General features: G+C 41.1%; 1 pseudogene across 1 annotated transcript; it reads left to right on the top strand.

Annotated features, from left to right (window-relative positions):
* The first annotated feature begins 1,806 nt into the window (after nucleotides 1-1,806).
* Nucleotides 1,807-11,595, top strand: LOC116271288 (annotated as a pseudogene). Its single transcript, XR_004179778.1, has 2 exons — nucleotides 1,807-1,818; nucleotides 10,959-11,595. The product of XR_004179778.1 is annotated as a 60S ribosomal protein L17 pseudogene (transcript).
* Nucleotides 11,596-17,407: the final 5,812 nt, after the last annotated feature.

Raw genomic sequence — 17,407 nt, 5'->3', positions numbered from 1 at the left:
GGCTAGATTAATTCGTGGATCATACAGCAACAATTGGACACCAACGAAAGGAGTCTATGGGTTACTTCAAGTTGCCAACTGAGAAGATCTATTAATATAGAAACCTGACCACAGTACATCCAGACCTTGGTGTTCTGGCCAGAGAATCCTGTCCTCCTCCCTTGATCACTGTGCTCTACCCACACTGGCCTCCTCTCTGATTCTAACAGGCCAAGTTCCTCCCTGGGGGCCTTTGCACATGCTGTTTCTTCTGCCTGGAATGATCTCCCCAGAGAACTCAACATCTATTTAAATGGCTCTTCTTCTGGGTGTCTTCACTTGCTCCAGAATAGGCTAGGTCCCTGTGCTTCATACCCTCCCAATACCCTGTACCAGACACCTAAAAGCCCTCATCACAATTGAAATTAGTAGCTTAGGTAACTATCCCATGTCTATCTCCCCCACTAAATTATTGACTCCATGACAACAGAAATGACTATGTATTTATCAAGAGCAATGATATATTTTGCAAGGCACAGTGCAAAATGAAAATTTGGGGCTTTTTATTTGAAATTATTAAGAAATTCAAGATGGTGACAGTAGAAGAGTAAACCAAGCATGAGGCTCTCCTAAGCTTGGGGTCTTAGGCGCTTGCACAGGTCATCCGCCCATGAAGTGAGCTCCGGTCTTTATTGTTCACCACTGCATTCACAGCTCCTAGCCCAGGGTTTGGCACATAATAGGTGCCCAGTAAATATTTATTCATAAGTAGAGTATATGAATTATCTGACATTCTCCTCCTTCTTTGTTCCATCCATCTCCTATTGTTTCAAGCCAGGAAACATGATTCCTGCTATGGTCACTCCATTGCAACCAGCTTTGCACATTTTTCTTTAAAAGTCAGAAATTTCTCTAGCAGCTTCATCTTCTATCCTTAAGATTGAGATTTCTCAGAAGTCACAGCTGAGAAATGTATTTTTGTGTTTCCTTAAAGGAGACTCCAGTGCATCCTTCAGTGAACTGTTCTTGAAGGGGAGGGAAAAATCAATGCTTTCAGATAGCATTACCTTGCCCTGAATAATCCTGAAGCTGCCCATGACTTACTGTAGAGTATATAATTGAAGTGAGGATAAACTGCACACCATTTCAAAGTCTACTAAATTGAAACCGTTCTTTTTGTTGACACATGCTTGGGAAGCTGTAGATAATGTGATTTAAAATAAATACACTGGCCCAGTATACTTATATAATTGAAATAAATATGGAATAACCCACAGAGTCCATGGGCATTCGGGCAAATTAACCCCTTGTGTACCAGGCAACAGGACCCCTGCCTAAAAAGGAGGACCTGGCAGCAAGTAGATTTTGGAAAGCAGAAGAGGTCACACATCTTCAAATGAGATGGACTCTTTCAAATATTGAGTTTTTAGAGACTTGGCATGAGTTTGTGTAGAAAAATGTTGCCAGATGATGAATTCTCTTTTGACTCTCCCACCAAGCAATTCTGCTTAGTCAATATTAAGGGCTCCTGATGCCGGGGACAGTAGCTACAGAGGATTTTTTTAAAGAGAGAGAGAGAGGGAAAAGGGGGAGTGCAAAGAATCCATTCTCCTCCTTCTGATGGTCTCCAGAGAACAGAGAGAAAAACACCAAAAGCTGCATTTAAAATAGTTTCATCAGAGTCCTTTGGGGGGATATTCCAATGTGTACCTTCTCAGTCTGGATGTACCCCCAAGACCCAACAGGGTGTGTATCTATCAGTTCGGTTCCATCAAAGAAGAAGAACAACCATGAGTGATAGGACAGGTTGCTAAAAGATTTAGGTCATCAGAGAACATGGTTGCCAGTTATTGGTCTGTGAAGGTCTTTTGCCCCCGTGTCTGCTCCTGAAGTCAGCAGACCTGGCCATTGGAAAGGGAAGATGGGCATGAAGCAAAGGTGAATAAGAACAAAACGTGCAACCAGAAGAACATTCTAGAACCATGAGGAGAAACTGGAATTGGGGTCTGACTCTCACCACCTCCAAACCTCCAGCGTTATTGATACAGGTGACCAGCAGGAGAGCTGGTGACCTTCACCCTGGGCCACACACAGGCCTGATCCAAGATTCTAAAAATCTGAGGAAGGACCTGGTGGGGACAGGAGGCACTGTGGCCCCGCTGCTGGTCCATCCCAGCAATAGAAGCCAGCAGACAGAGACATACAGTGTGAGCAGATGCTACAACTGTAAAACAAAAGTATCCTAATAACCACTGCTCTTATTACATAGAAAGGATTATATGACAAAATGCTTTCCCTTTCCTTCCACCTGGGATGTTGGCTACAAATATGGTTGCAGACATTTTGATACAATCTAACTCAGGTTTGGAGGACACATATATGAAAGAGAGCAGAGTATTTGCTCCCCCCCAAAAAAATTAGATGTGCAAAGACAGACAATATTTGTCCAGGGAAAGACAACATTAAAGATTTTTTGCTGGTTGCAATTTTTAACTTGTAGGATGTGTGACATGAAGTTACACAGATTTATGAAAGAGCTGGTCCCATCAAAATGGCCAGCCTCTGTTGGCTTACATTCTAGATATGTGTGTGGGCGTAGGGATGAAGAGGGTGGAAGAGGAGAGAACATAAATTCAAAGTGAAAAGTAAAGTAAAATAAAATGGAGTGTATTAGTCTATTTTCACGCTGCTGATAAAGATATATACCCTACACTGGGTAATTTATAAAGAAAAAGAGGTTTAATGGACTCACAGTTCCACGTGACTGGTGAGGCCTCACAATCATGGCAGAAGGCAAAGAGGAACAAGTCACATCTTACATGGTGGAAGGGAAGATAGAATGAGAACCAAGACAAAGGGGTTTCCCCTTATAAAACCATCAGATTTCATGAGGCTTATTCACTACCATGAGAACAGTATGGGGGAAACCACCCTCACGATTCAGTTATCATGAGGGTCCCTCCCACAACACATGAGAATTATGGGAGCTACCATCCAAGATGAGATTTGGGCTGGAATACAGTCAAACCATATCATGGAGTTAGGCTATAGAAAGTCAATGAGGGCTAAGGGGGCCCTGTCTGCTGGGACAGCCACACAAAAAGGTAACTGTGGCCTGGATGAAGAAGAGCCTGCCATATCCCCTAGAGAAAGAGTTCTCTGCAGAGGGAAGAGGAAACACAAAGGCTCCCAGTCAGGAAACCACCTTGGCTCATTGCAAGTGTCACTGCATCTTCACAATTAAGGGGGACTGTGGTGTAAAATGTGACTGGAGAAGTAGGTGGGTGCCAGATGGCAAAGTACCTTACTGCCTGGTTTCATATTCCATAAGGAGTTAAGGTTTTACTCCCATTGTTATGGGCTGACATAGTGTTACCCACAATACAGGTGGGTTTGGTCACACAGCAGGTGCCAGTCCAATGACCACAACCAAGAAGGTTTTAACAAGGGGATTTTATTACTTGGAACAAGTAAGAAGAATACTGGGGATGGTTCCCAAAGCAGGGTCTACCTGAACCCAGGTGAAAACAGGGTTTCCATTGGGCTGGTGAGCTGAGTCATCCAATGTAGAGGTGGAGTAAAGTTGGTGAAGGCATAGTCATCACTCATGCTGCTACACATGTCACATGTATAGAAAATGGAGAATAAGCTGCTCCCTGTGCAGAGATTTCAGTACAGCAATACAGAGAGGTTGCCAAGGTTTATCTCCAACTCGGTCTTCTCTGAATCCAATCGGTTTTTGTTTATGGCAGGGCTTCCTCCTGGAACTTTTTGAAATAAAAAAATTCAAGGTGCAACAGTTACAAGTGGATGCTTCTCCACACTGTGTACACAAAAGCCTGGGGACCCTGGGTGACAATAGGAAAACTTTTAAGTATTAATTCAAACTAATTTAAATTTTTTAAAAGATCACCCCTAGAAAGCATATAGAGAACGGGCACACAGTGGGGACTGGAGTGGGGCCAGAGAATCAGTTACAGATGGAGAAACTGAAGACCAGGGTTATAAAAGGAAGTTGTTCAAGGTCAGGCATCAAGAAACTGGCGCCACTGAATGAACCTGCTTCCCTCCTTTCCCATCCCTTCTTGCTCTAGCTGGAGAGAGAATACCAGCAGGAGTCCATGGCAAATACCCAGCCCTCCCAGGGGCCATATAGCCTCTGGGCTGCCAATAAACATTCATGGTTGAATTTTAAAATGTTTTCCTAAATATGCTAAAAAAAAAAAAAAAAAGAAGAAGAAGAAGAAGACTCATTTTATTCATAGTCACTTTACAGCTGGTGGCTGCTAATTGTCATCTGTTAGGCTGGGCATCAGAATGTGGCATCAGAAAGTCTGTCCATCTGTCCTGGGCTCTGTCAGGCTTCCTTATGTCTCCCATCCACAACCTGCCTCCTTAAACTGTCTACAGAGCCTGCCCCATGTCTCTTGGCTCTCCAGCCAGGCCTCTCCGGGAGGGGAAGACGAATTCCTATTCATGAGGTTTCACTGGCTGGAGAAGTGGAAACAGCCGCGTGAATTCAAAATTCAGAGCCTGAAGAAACGAGTCCCAATATGGGTTTGTTACTCACTGGCTATGTTAGCCCAACACCTCGAATCACTTTTGTACAGAGGTTGTTAGAAAAAAATAATAATCACATGAATAAAGAAGGAAATAGACACACAAACATTTATCCTCCCTGAGCCCCGTCTTCACCTGGAAAATGAGAATATGAAATGTAACTGGGGAAAGATCAAGAAAGATATACAGCGAGGAGTTCACAACTCCTACATCTGTATGATGAGGTTTTGTTTTTATTTTCCTTTTTTTTTCCCCCCCACACAGTTTGGTTCTAGAGGAAAAGTGTATCATTTTTGCAATAAAAAATAAAACAATAAAAGCTTTTTCCTTTTTTTGAGATGGAGTTTCTCTCTACACTCAGATTGGAGTGCAGTGATGCGATCTCGGTTCACTGCAACCTCCACCTCCCGGGTTCAAGCGATTCTCGTGTCTCAGCCTCCCAAGTACCTGGAACTACACATGCGTGCCACCATGCCCAGCTACTTTTTGTAGAGACAGGGTTTCACTGTGTTACCCAGGCTGGTCTCGAACTCCTGGCCTCAAGTGATCCTCCCACCTAGGTCTCCCAAAGTGCTGGGACTACAGGGGTGAGCCACTGCGCCAGGCCAATAAAAGCTATTTTTAAATGAAAAGAGTAAGGACTGTCTTGCCTGCCTCAAAGAGATGTAATTTTTAAAAAAATGACATCTGTGAACAAGCTTTATAAACAGTAAAGCCCAAAAAAATATGTTAAGAATTATCATTGCCCTTGTCAAGCAGCATAATTATCTTAGCTGCTATGCATAAACTTCATCACACACATTCTTTTCCTTTTCCATCTCTTCTTCTTCTACTTTTCCCTTCTTCCTCCATGTTCTTCCTTCCTTTCTCTTTGCCAAGTAGTTGGCCAAGGAAAACATAGTATCCCACGGTCCTACTCAGACCTGCCGAGATTCAGAACTGAAATACTTCCGGATATAGGAGGCTCCCAGTTAAAATCTTACACAGTGGCTGCCGTCTCTGTCTCCTCCAGCTCTGCCTCCACCCCTCATCTCTGAGAATCCAGCGTTAGGAAGTTTGTGAACCTAGAATCTGCCCTGGTTTCTTTTCTTTTTCTTTTTTTTTTTTTTTCTTTCTTTTTTTTTGAGATGGAGTTTTGCTTTTGCTGCCCAGGCTGGAGTGCAATGGCACGATCTCAGGTCACTGAAACCTCCGCCTCCTGGGTTCAAGGGATTCTTGTGCCTCAGCCTCCCGAGTAGCTGGGATTACAGACACCTGTCACCACATCTGGCTAATTTTTGTATTTTTAGTAGAGACAGGGTTTCACTGTGTTGGCCAGGCTGGTCTCGAACTCCTGGGCTCAGCTGATCTGCCCACCCCAGCCTCCCAAAGTGCTGGGATTACAGGAGTGAGCCACCGCGCCCAGCCGCCCCAGTTTCTTAAAACCAAGAAAGGTCCATCCCAAATATGCTATTGCGTGACACTCTCACTTGCTTCTTTCATTCATGGATTCATCTGGTATGTTTCGAGGGTCTCCTCTATTCCAAGCACTCTGCTGGGTGCTACAGAAGCCACGACAAAAGGGTCTCCTATCCTCATGAGTCTTGTTTTGGCAGGGGAGAACAATTTTAGTCAGTTACATGATTATTTAAGTTCACTTGGGGAAAAGTAATACAAAAATTAAGTATGGGGTACGAAAAGAGCATGTATCAGGGAATTCTGATCTGATCTGGGGATTTGAAGGCTTCCTCAAAAACAGTGACATTTAAGCAGAGAAATGAAGGATAATAGAAATTGATAGGTCAGGGAAAAGGGAGGGAAGAATGTTCCAGGAAGAGGAAACAGCCCATGATGCATTTTTAAAACTGAAACTTGTGTAACAAATTAGCGAAACAGTAAGCTGATTGAGAGGGCCGGGAGGCTAGACAGGTTGGCAGAGTCAAAATCTGCAGACTTTATAAGCCACGCAACGGTCTTGGTCTTAATCCAGCCACAGTAAGAAGCCATGGAAGGGTTGTAAGTAGGAAGATGGCATGTTCAGGTTTTGGGTGTGTGGGGAAGTATGTGTGTTTGTAACAGCTCTGGCCTTTGTTACGAGGAATGGATTCAAAACCTGGCACATGGCAAACTGCCAGTTATCCCCAAATCCTTCTTCTATTTGGACATATGTTCACCCACCTAGAACCTCCATTTCTCATCATCCCTTGTAGTCAGGTGTGGAATGAAATAAAGTCTTGCCATAGCATGTGAGCATAAGCAGCGTGAACAACATCCGCTTTGTGTTGAAAAGGGGGGTGCTTGCCCCGGGGCTCCTCTGGCCTTTTCTGTGGCTGGAAGGTGGATGTAGCAGTGACCTGGAATCAACCAAGATGACGAGGACAACACCCTAGGAATCGGCAGAGCAACAAGGTAGAAGCCACATGGGCCCAGGAAACCTCATGGCACAGACCTGCTCACCCACGCTGCACTGTTGCATGAGAGAGAAATACATTTAGAGCTCATTAGAACAACTGTATTTTGGGGTCTCTGTTACAGCAGCTGAGTGTTTATTCTAACTTATATAGGGAATATTCTATAAAATTATTTGGTTGTAAGCAACAGAAACCATTCAGGTTAACTTAAGTGGGAAAAAAAAGGAAAAGGAAGACAATGGGCTGGAGCTCAGAATCAAAGAAAACCTAAAGAACCTGTGGCTTACAAAAATTGTAATAAATAATATCTTCTGACACTGCCAACAGGATGAATAACTCCAGTCATCTTCAGTCTTTATTATATTCTTCTCAAAATTCAAATGCCTGGGACAGAGAATCCAAATGCCTAGCACAGGTCACACACCCACTCCTGGTCTAGATGAATGAGGATGAGGGAACGGAGAGCACCAAGTTTGATACTCACACTGAGGTCATCTAATGGAACTGGATGGTTCCCCCAAGGAAAATCATGGCGCTGCAACCAAGAAAATGGGAATGGATGTCTACCCTGAGAGAGCAAGAGTGGATATGAAGCAACCTGTTACGAGGCTACTGCAGAAGCCCAGGCAAGCATGAATGCTGTTGTGAATGAGGATGGTCATTGTGATCATAGTAAGAAATAGACAAATGTAAGATCTATTTAAGAGGCAGAATCAAAAGGACCTAATGTACACTTACTGTGTACTGAGAATCTATCTTATAACACAAGTAAATTTTGAACTATAAAACCCAAAGCCAAGATCACATTTAATTGCATTTCCAGTTCCAGTAATAACAAAGTAGCTTATATCAAATTAATCTTCTGGTGTATAACACATATAAATTTTGGCTGGGCACGGTGGCTCACGTCTAGAATCCCAGCACTTTGGGAGGCCAATGGAAGAGGATCGCTTGAGGTCAGAAGTTTGAGACCAGTCTGGGCAACATAGCAAGACCCCATCTCTACTGGATGAATGAATGAGAAGGTATTGCTGCAGTGGAAGTTTGAAATAGAGTCTCAAAAGGTCTCATGTCCAAATCTGCCCAGATGACACTTGGACCATTTTCAGAAAAGCATTTGTAGGATTTAGTCCTTTCTATATTAGATCCTGCTTCTTCCATGTGAACCTCTCCATTGACTGAATCTCTTTTTTGTCATGATCTTTGGTGTGTCCCAAAACTCTTTCTTGGGGGGAAAATAAAACAACTGATTTGCCTGTCATTCAATCTTGAAAAATAAACAAGGTTGAATCAGTTTCTGACTATAAGGCAAGATTAGAAGTATCCATGCTGAGTGCAGTCTTACAAAATGCTTGTATTTTTGTACCTGGCACATGGCTAAAATTTTAAAATGAAAATAAGATGTATTTCTCTCTATATGTTTATGTATGTCTGCATGTATGATATATATGTGTGACATTTTTCGATATCCTTATGATGTTGCCAAAATTAAATGGTAATGAGCTTTATTTAATTAGTTTAAGGAAAAATAAGTGCTTGTATAAATGAAGTGTTTTCTCAGAAAAATAAGAACTAACCCAAATGCTTTTCAAGCATGACTTGGGCAATATTTGGCAAGTAAAAGAATTGTTGGTCTGATTAAAACAGATGCAGAACTTTTTCTACCTAGGTTTGTTGGTAAAATAAGCTCATGTTATCTCTATATTATAAAATTTGTAAAAAAATAACATAATGGCTAGTTGCTTATGTCTCAACTTCATGAGCAATCCAAGCATAATTGTTAAAAACCAAGTGAGTTAAACAGCTATAAATAAGATAAAATTCCCATGTGAAACATGTATCCCCCTAGTCTCTTCAATCAGTGGTGGTGGGAAAGCTGGATATCCACATGCAGAAGAATAAAACTAGACCCCTATCTCTCGTCACATAGAAAAATCAAATCAAAATGGATTCCAGAGTTAAATCTAAGACCTCAAACTATGAAACTACTACAAGAAAATATTAGAGAAACTCTCTAGAACATTGGACTGGGCAAAGATTTCTTGAGTAATAATACCCTATAAGTTGAGACAATCAAATCAAACATGGACAAATGGGATCACATCAAGTTAAAAAGCTTCTGCACAGCAAAGGAAACAATCAACAACGTGAAGAGACAGGAGAAAATATTTGCAAACTACCCATCTGACAAGGGATTAATAACCAGGAAAGGAGCTCAAGCAACTCTATAGAAAAAATCCTAATAATCCAATCAAAAATGGACAAAAGATCTCAATAGACATTTCTCAAAAGAAGACATGCAAATTGCAGAAAGGTTTATAAAAAAATTGTTCAACATCAATCATCAGAGAAATGCAAATCAAAACTACAATGAGATATCATGTTACCACAGTTAAAATGGCTTTTATTCAAAAGACAGGCAATAACAAATGCTAATGAGGATGTGGAGAAAAGGAAGCCCTCGTACCCTGTTGGTTGGAATGTAAATTAGCACAACCACTATGGAGAACAGTTTGGGGGTTCCTCATAAAAAAGGATGAGTTTGTGTCCTTTGTAGGGACATAGATGCAGCTGGAAACCATCATTCTTAGCAAACTATCACAAGAACAGAAACCAAACACCGTGATGTTCCTCACCATAGGTGGGAACTGAACAATGAGATCACTTGGACTCGAAGGGGAACATCACACAATCGGGCATATCACAGGGAGGGGGAGGGGGGGAGGGGGAGGGGGCGAGGGGAGGGGGGAGGGGCAAGTGGGAGGGGAGGGATTGCATTGGGAGTTATACCTGATGTAAATGACGAAGTTGATGTGGTGCTGACGAAGTTGATGGGTGCAGCACAGCAACATGGCACAAGTATACATATGTAACAAACCTGCACGTTATGCACATGTACCCTAGAACTTAAAGTATAATAATAAAAAAATAATAAAAAAAAAAAAGAAAACCCAGATTAGGCCACACACAGTGGCTCATGCCTGTAATCCCAGCACTTTGGGAGACGGAGGCGGGCAGATGGCTTGAGCTCAGAAGTTTGAGACAACCCTAGGCAACATTGCAAAACCCTGTCTCCACAAAAACTAGCCAGGCATCGTGGTGCATGCCTATAGTCCCAGCTACTCAGGAGACTGGAGTGGGAGGATTCTTTGAGTCCAGAAGGTCCAGGCTGCAGTGAGATGAGATCACACCACTACACTCCAGCCTGGGCAAGAGCGAGACTCTATCCCACAAAAAAAAAAAAAAAAAAAGACAGAATTACCATATGATCCAGCAATCTCTTTACTAGGTATATACCCCCAAAAAAGGAAATCCATGTATCAAAGAGATATCTGCATTCCTATGTTTACTGCAGCACTATTCGCAATAGCCAAGATTTGGAAGCAACCTAAATGTCCACCAACAGACAAATAGGTAAAGAAAATGTGGTACATATACACAGTAAAGAACTATTCAGGCATAAAGATAGAATGAGATCTTGTCATTTGCATCAACATAGATGGAACTAGAGGTCATTAAGTGAAATAAGCCAGGCACAGGAAGACAAACTTCGCATGTTCTAACTTATTTGTAGAAGCTAAAAATTTAAAAAATTGAACTCATGAAAATGGAGAGTAGAACGCTGGTTACCAGAGGCTGGGGAGGGTATTGGCTTGGGGGTTGGGGAGACGGTTAGTGGATACAAAAATATAGTTAGATAGAATGAATGAGATCTAGCATTCGACAGCACAACAGGGTGACTACAGTCAACAATAATTTACTGTACATTTTAAAATAACTAAAAGAGTACAATTGGATTGTTTGCAACACAAAGGATAAATGCTTGATGGGATGGATACCCCATTTACCTTGATGTGATTATTACACATTGTATGCCTGTATCAAAATATCTCAGGTAACCCATAAATATATATACCTGCTACGTATCTCCAAAAATTAAAAACAAAGATGTCTTCCCCACATCAGGTTTCTTAAGGAAAACAACAATTTATTATAGAATAATTATTAAATAAGAACAAAAGTAGCCAGGAGCTCTTTCCCTAAGCGGCCTGAGGTAATCTGTGAAAATGGTTCGCTATTCACTTGACCCGGAGAACCCCACGAAATCATGCAAATCAAGAGGTTCCAATCTTCGTGTTCACTTTAAGAACACTCGTGAAACTGCCCAGGCCATCAAGGGTATGCATATTCGAAAAGCCACGAAGTATCTGAAAGATGTCACTTTACAGAAACAGTGCGTACCATTCCGACGTTACAATGGTGGAGTTGGCAGGTGTGCCCAGGCCAAGCAGTGGGGCTGGACACAAGGTCGGTGGCCCAAGAAGAGTGCTGAATTTTTGCTGCACATGCTTAAAAATGCAGAGAGTAATGCTGAACTTAAGGGTTTAGATGTAGATTCTCTGGTCATCGAGCATATCTAAGTGAACAAAGCACCTAAGATGCGCCGACGAACCTACAGAGCTCATGGTCGCATTAACCCATACATGAGCTCTCCCTGCCACATTGAGATGATCCTTACTGAAAAGGAACAGATTGTTCCTAAACCAGAAGAGGAAGTTGCCCAGAAGAAAAAGATATCCCAGAAGAAACTGAAGAAACAAAAACTTATGGCATGGGAGTAAATTCAGCATTAAAATAAATGTAATTAAAAGGAAAAAAAAAAAAAAAAAAAGTAGCCAGGAAAGCATAATAAACCTATCAGAAGATTTTTAACATTTTTATTATCAGAAATGAAAAGTTGAGGCTGGGGGAAATCTTTAGAAATAACAATTTAATTCTCTGGCCTAGGGAAAAAAAAAAAACACCTGATGATACAGTTAAAATTTTTCCTCTTTTACAGTTTCTTATGAAAAAGAAACCAAATATATTTGAGATTGTTAGTAAACACACACTCTGCCACACTGACAAATTATACTATGGGAAAGCATATTCCTCTAGAAATTTTGATTCATAGATTTGCCAATCTACAGATTTCTAGTGTGATAGAAAATTCACAATTGCTTGCTTCCTAGTGTTCACTGGAAATTAAGGTCATGAAGGGTTATAAATTCTAATTAATATATGTAACTAAAATAACTGGAAAGAATAAGGGGAACGATTCTGGGTGCAAGAGTGCTTCCGGTAAAGAAAAGCTATAAGGTCGGCCGGGCGCGGTGGCTCAAGCCTGTAATCCCAGCACTTTGGGAGGCCGAGATGGGCGGATCACGAGGTCAGGAGATCGAGACCATCCTGGCGAACACGGTGAAACCCCGTCTCTACTAAGAAATACAAAAAATAGCCGGGCGAGGTGGCGGGCGCCTGTAGTCCCAGCTACTTGGGAGGCTGAGGCAGGAGAATGGCGTGAACCCGGGAGGCGGAGCTTGTAGTGAGCTGAGATCCGGCCACTGCACTCCAGCCTGGGCGGCAGAGCGAGACTCCGTCTCAAAAATAAATAAATAAATAAAAATAAAATAAAATAAAAATAAGAAAAGCTATAAGGTATGAGGATCTTTTGCTCTTTTAAGAGAAAAGATAATAATGTTTGTCCTAAAGTAGAAAAACTAGAAGGTCCAAAATGAAAAGAGGAAAAATATAGGACACAAATAGCTGAATGAATAAGGCCATAGAGGGTTTGTGGAAGATGAATTTTATGAAAGGAATATTATGTGTGATCAAGGAAGCTAAGATAAGTGAAGAATTATTGTAAGTTTTTCTAAAAATTGAGGATTAATATTAAAGGTAAACTGATGCAAAACTAGAATTTGGTTCCTTGTGTTAAGACGACAAGACTTTCTTAGAGTATTGTTGCTCTTAATAGGAAATTATGAAAGGTTTTTCTTTACCTTTTAGGTAATTGGCCTAGGAAACAAAGGTTCTGTATTTTACCAAGATAATTTTCTCGGTTTTATGTTGTCTTTATTAGGTTTTTATGATTTAAGAAAACTGAATCCTCTCTATTAAAAAGAGTTAAGGTTTTTCTACAACTATAAGTTTCTGTATTTACCTTTAAAGTTCTTTAATTAACACTCTGTTTAAATGAATGATCATTATTTCTCAGTGACCTGCAATCCTATTTTGATCAAGTATTTTAAACTCTTGGTATTTTTGACAAACTTCTCAAAATCAAATTCTAAATTGCCTTTTCTTGACCTCAAATTAGTTTTGAGAGTTTCCAGATGGGCCTTTAGAACACATTAAAAGGATTATCTCTCCTTACAGAAAGAGAGATGTGAAACCAAATGGGCTTATTTGATGTATTAACTTATATTATCAAATAATAAGTAATGCTAAACCTTTTTGAGTTATATTTGTATAAATGTCTTATTAATGTATGTTCCAGAAATTGTATGAAATGTATATAAATCCAATAGTCTTGTTATAATGCTATTAGTCATAATTCTACTTATTATCTTAAAATGTTGTATGCTACAGAAATAACCAAATCTTCTTATAAATTGCATCATTATTATAATGAGTTCTCATCAGATCTTCAGCCATGGTTATTTTAAATCTTACCATCCACAAAGAGTTCATTGTTTAACTCTGGTACTTTTCTAAAAGCTATTGCAAGCAACTGTAAACCTAAAGTATTTTCATCTTCAAGGAGATTCATGAAAAGGATTCTGACAAGTACAGGTTTCTGGTAACTTTAAAATGATACCATTAAACTGGATGAGAATTCAGAACTCTAATGAATAAACTGATTGGCTTCACGAACTGTTAACTCAACACCAAGCAGAACAAGAACTAATTGAGTACCAAGGAAATGATTATTTGGCAGAGTTTCATGCTAAATTAGTCAGTACTGAAATTATTAAAATATCGAAGGTGAATGAGCCTCATAAGATTGATCCAAGTCACATTACCTATGGTATCCTATTTAGTAAACAGCATTATGCACTTGAATTAGAGAAACAAAACTGCTATTTGAGAGGATGTAAATCCAATATTAAGCATCAACTCATGAAGAACCCGAACAGCTGCTTTGTCATTTCTGAGTCCTTAAATATTCCATCATTAAAAGCTCTGGATTCTTTGGTTCATCATGGGGTAAATAAAATAATACAAATTATGGGGAAAATGGTGGAGTAACTATTCTAAAATTGCTAAGTGGTTTATAATCAACATTCAGTTTGTCAAACTCATAATTCTGATAAGACAATAAATACCTCAGGTGATACATTTCTGGCACCTGTTGAATTATTTGAACACTTTCAGATGTATTTCATTCAATTGCCACCTTCAGTGCTTGTTTCTTGGTGATGCAGAAGCTTTCCCATGCAGGAAGGCCAGTGCTATAATAGTAGTTAAAAGATTATTGGAAAAGGTGTTTTTCTTAAGGCATTCCTGGAAAAATCTCCAGTGATAGAGGCACTTGTTTCACTAAATAAGTTATAAAACATTTAAATAAGGTATTACAAACCAAATGGCATGAAACAAAGCTAATTAAATTGACTGAATTGCCTTGCCCAAAAAGTATTACTGTTGACCTTGATGATAATTAGATCTATCCCCAGTTGAAAACACAGATTGACACCTTATAAAATAGTTACTAGAACCTCAATGCCCCTAATAATAGAACCTCATATGTCTTACAAATTCTGACATGCTCTTATAATCTGTGACATGACCCAATATTGCAAGGCTTTAATACATTATGCCAAAGTATGTTTTCACCAGGTAAAAGAAGCCCTTTATGTCCCACCAACTGATAATGACAAGACCTTTTACCATCTAGAACCCAGAGATTGGGTCTTTTAGAAGAGAGACTAATGGAAGAGTGCCCTTGAACTCCATTGAAAGGTACCATACCAAGTCTTTCCTTACAGTAAAACTTCAGAGTTGGTCAGAAATGGTGGTATATGCCTGTAATCCCAGCTACTTGTGGGGGCTGACTCCAGGAGACTGAAGCTAGCCTGGACAACATAGGAAGACCCTGTCTCTTGAAAAATATCAAAAATTTCAGGACCTCAAGTCTTGGATCAACATCTTTCAACTCAAGAGGGTTGTTTTAGTTTGTTCTCTCTTGAACAACTGAATACCTGAGACTTGGTAATTTATAGAGAAAATAAATGTATTTATTACAGTTCTAGAGAAGCTGTGAAGTCCAAGGGCATGGTGCTGGCATCTTGTGAGGGCCTTCTTGCTGTATCAAAGCATGGTAGAGGACATCACACCCTGAGAGGGAAAGATTATGTCAACTCAGTTCTCTCTTCCCCTTCTTATAAAACCACAAGTCCCATAATGGGGGCCCCACCCTGATAACCTTACCTAATTATAACTAACTCCTGAAAACCTCACCTCCAAATACCATCTACATATGAATTTGGGGGTTCAGTTTCCAAACATAAAATTTGAAGGACACATTCAAACCACAACAAGGGCCACTCCATACTCTTTGGACTGTACATCTTTGATATTTTCAAGGCAAAGTTGGCCAGGAAATATTTTTCCCCAGAAGCAGATAGCATCCTAGACACAGAAAGTTTTCCCTATATCATGGATCAAGACGTCTCTCTTCTGTCACCATGAAACCTTTGTCCCCTTTCCTATTTTCCCTGCATTTCTTTTAGGTTTATTCATGGCAAGACAATCCAATAATTAAGATTTCATAATCAGTGGAGGGGGGCGTCCAAGATGGCTGAATAGGAACAGCTCCAGCCTCCAGCTCCCAGCATAAGTGACACAGAAGATGGGTAATTTCTGCATTTTCAACGGAGGTACTGGGTTGATCTCACTGGGGCTTGTCAGACAGTCGATGCTGGTCAGTGGGTGCAGCCCAACCAGCAAAAGCTGAAGCAGGGCAAGGCATCGTCTCACCTGGGAAGCACAAGGGGGAAGGGAATTCCTTTTCCTACCCAAGGGAAACTGAGACACACAACACCTGGAAAATCGGGTAACTCCCACCCTAATACTGCACTTTACCAAGGGTCTTAGCAAATGGCATACTAGGAGATTATATCTCACATCTGGCCCGGAGGGTCCCACGCCCACGGAGCCTCCCTCATTGCTAGTACAGCAGTCTGAGATCTAACTGCAAGGCAGCAGCCAGGCTGGGGGAGGGGCGCCTGCCATTGCTGAGGCTTAAGTAGGTAAACAAAGCCCCTGGGAAGCTTGAACTGGGTGGAGCCCACTGCAGCTCAAGGAGGGCTGCCTGCCTGCCTCTGTAGACTCCACCTTTGGGGACAGGGCGTAGCTAAACAAAAAGCAGCAGAAATCTCTGCAGATGTAAATGTCCCTGTCTGACAGCTTTGAAGAGAGCAGTGGTTCTCCCAGCACAGATGTTGAGATCTGAGAACGGACAGAATGCCTGCCCAAGTGGGTCCCTGACCCCTGAGTTGCCTAACTGGGAGACATCCCCCACTAGGTGCAGACTGACACCTCACACCTCACAAGGCTCAGTACACCTCAGAGACAAAGCTTCCAGAGCAAGAATCAGAGAGCAACACTTGCTGTTCAGCAATATTCTATCTCCTGCAGCCTCCGCTGCTGACACCCAGGCAAACAGGGTCTGGAGTGGACCTCAAGCAAACTCCAACAGACCTGAAGCTGAGGATCCTGACTGTTAGAAGGAAAACTAACAAACAGGAAGGATACCCACACCAAAACCCCATCAGTACGTCACCATCATCAAAGACCAAAGGCAGATAAAACCACAAAGATGGGGACAAAGCAGTGCAGAAAAGCTGGAAATTCAAAAAATTAGAGCACGTCTCCCCTCCAAAGGAACGCAGCTCATCACCAGCAACAGAACAAAGCTGGACAGTGAATGACTATGACGAGTTGAAAGAAGAAGGATTCAGTTGCTCAAACTTCTCAGAGCTAAAAGAGAAACTACGTACCCAGCGCAAAGAAACTAAAAACCTTGAAAAAAGGATGGAAGAATGGATAACTAGAATAACCAATGAGGAGAAGTCCATAAATGAACTGATAGACACGAAAACCATGACAAGAGAACTACATGACAAATGCACAAGCTTCAGTAACCGACTCGATCAACTGGAAGAAGGAGTATCAGTGGATTGAAGATCAAATGAATGAAATGAAGGGAAAAGAGAACTTTACACAAAAAAGAGTAAAAAGAAATGAACAAAGCCTCCAAGAAATATGGGATTATGTGAAAAGACCAAATCTACATCTGATTGGTTTGCCTGAAAGTGACAGGGAGAATGGAACCAAGTTGGAAAACACTCTGCAGGATATTATTCAGGAGAACTTCCCCAACCTAGCAAGGCAGGCCAACATTCAAATTCAGGAAATACAGAGAACGCCACAAAGATACTCCTCGAGAAGAGCAACTCCAAGACACATAATTGTGAGATTCACCAAAGTTGAAATGAAGGAAAAAATGCAAAGGGCAGCCAGAGAGAAAGGTCAGGTTACCCACAAAGGGAAGTCCATCAGACTAACAGCAGATCTCTCGGCAGAAACTCTACAAGCCAGAAGACAGTGGGAGCCAATATTCAGCATTCTTAAAGAAAAGAATTTTCAACCCAGAA

Source organism: Papio anubis, chromosome 18 (assembly GCF_008728515.1).
Source record: "Papio anubis isolate 15944 chromosome 18, Panubis1.0, whole genome shotgun sequence".
Classification (NCBI taxonomy): domain Eukaryota; kingdom Metazoa; phylum Chordata; class Mammalia; order Primates; family Cercopithecidae; genus Papio; species Papio anubis.
The sequence above is the reverse complement of the archived record's forward strand: the minus strand, read 5'-3'. Positions and strand labels throughout refer to the sequence as shown.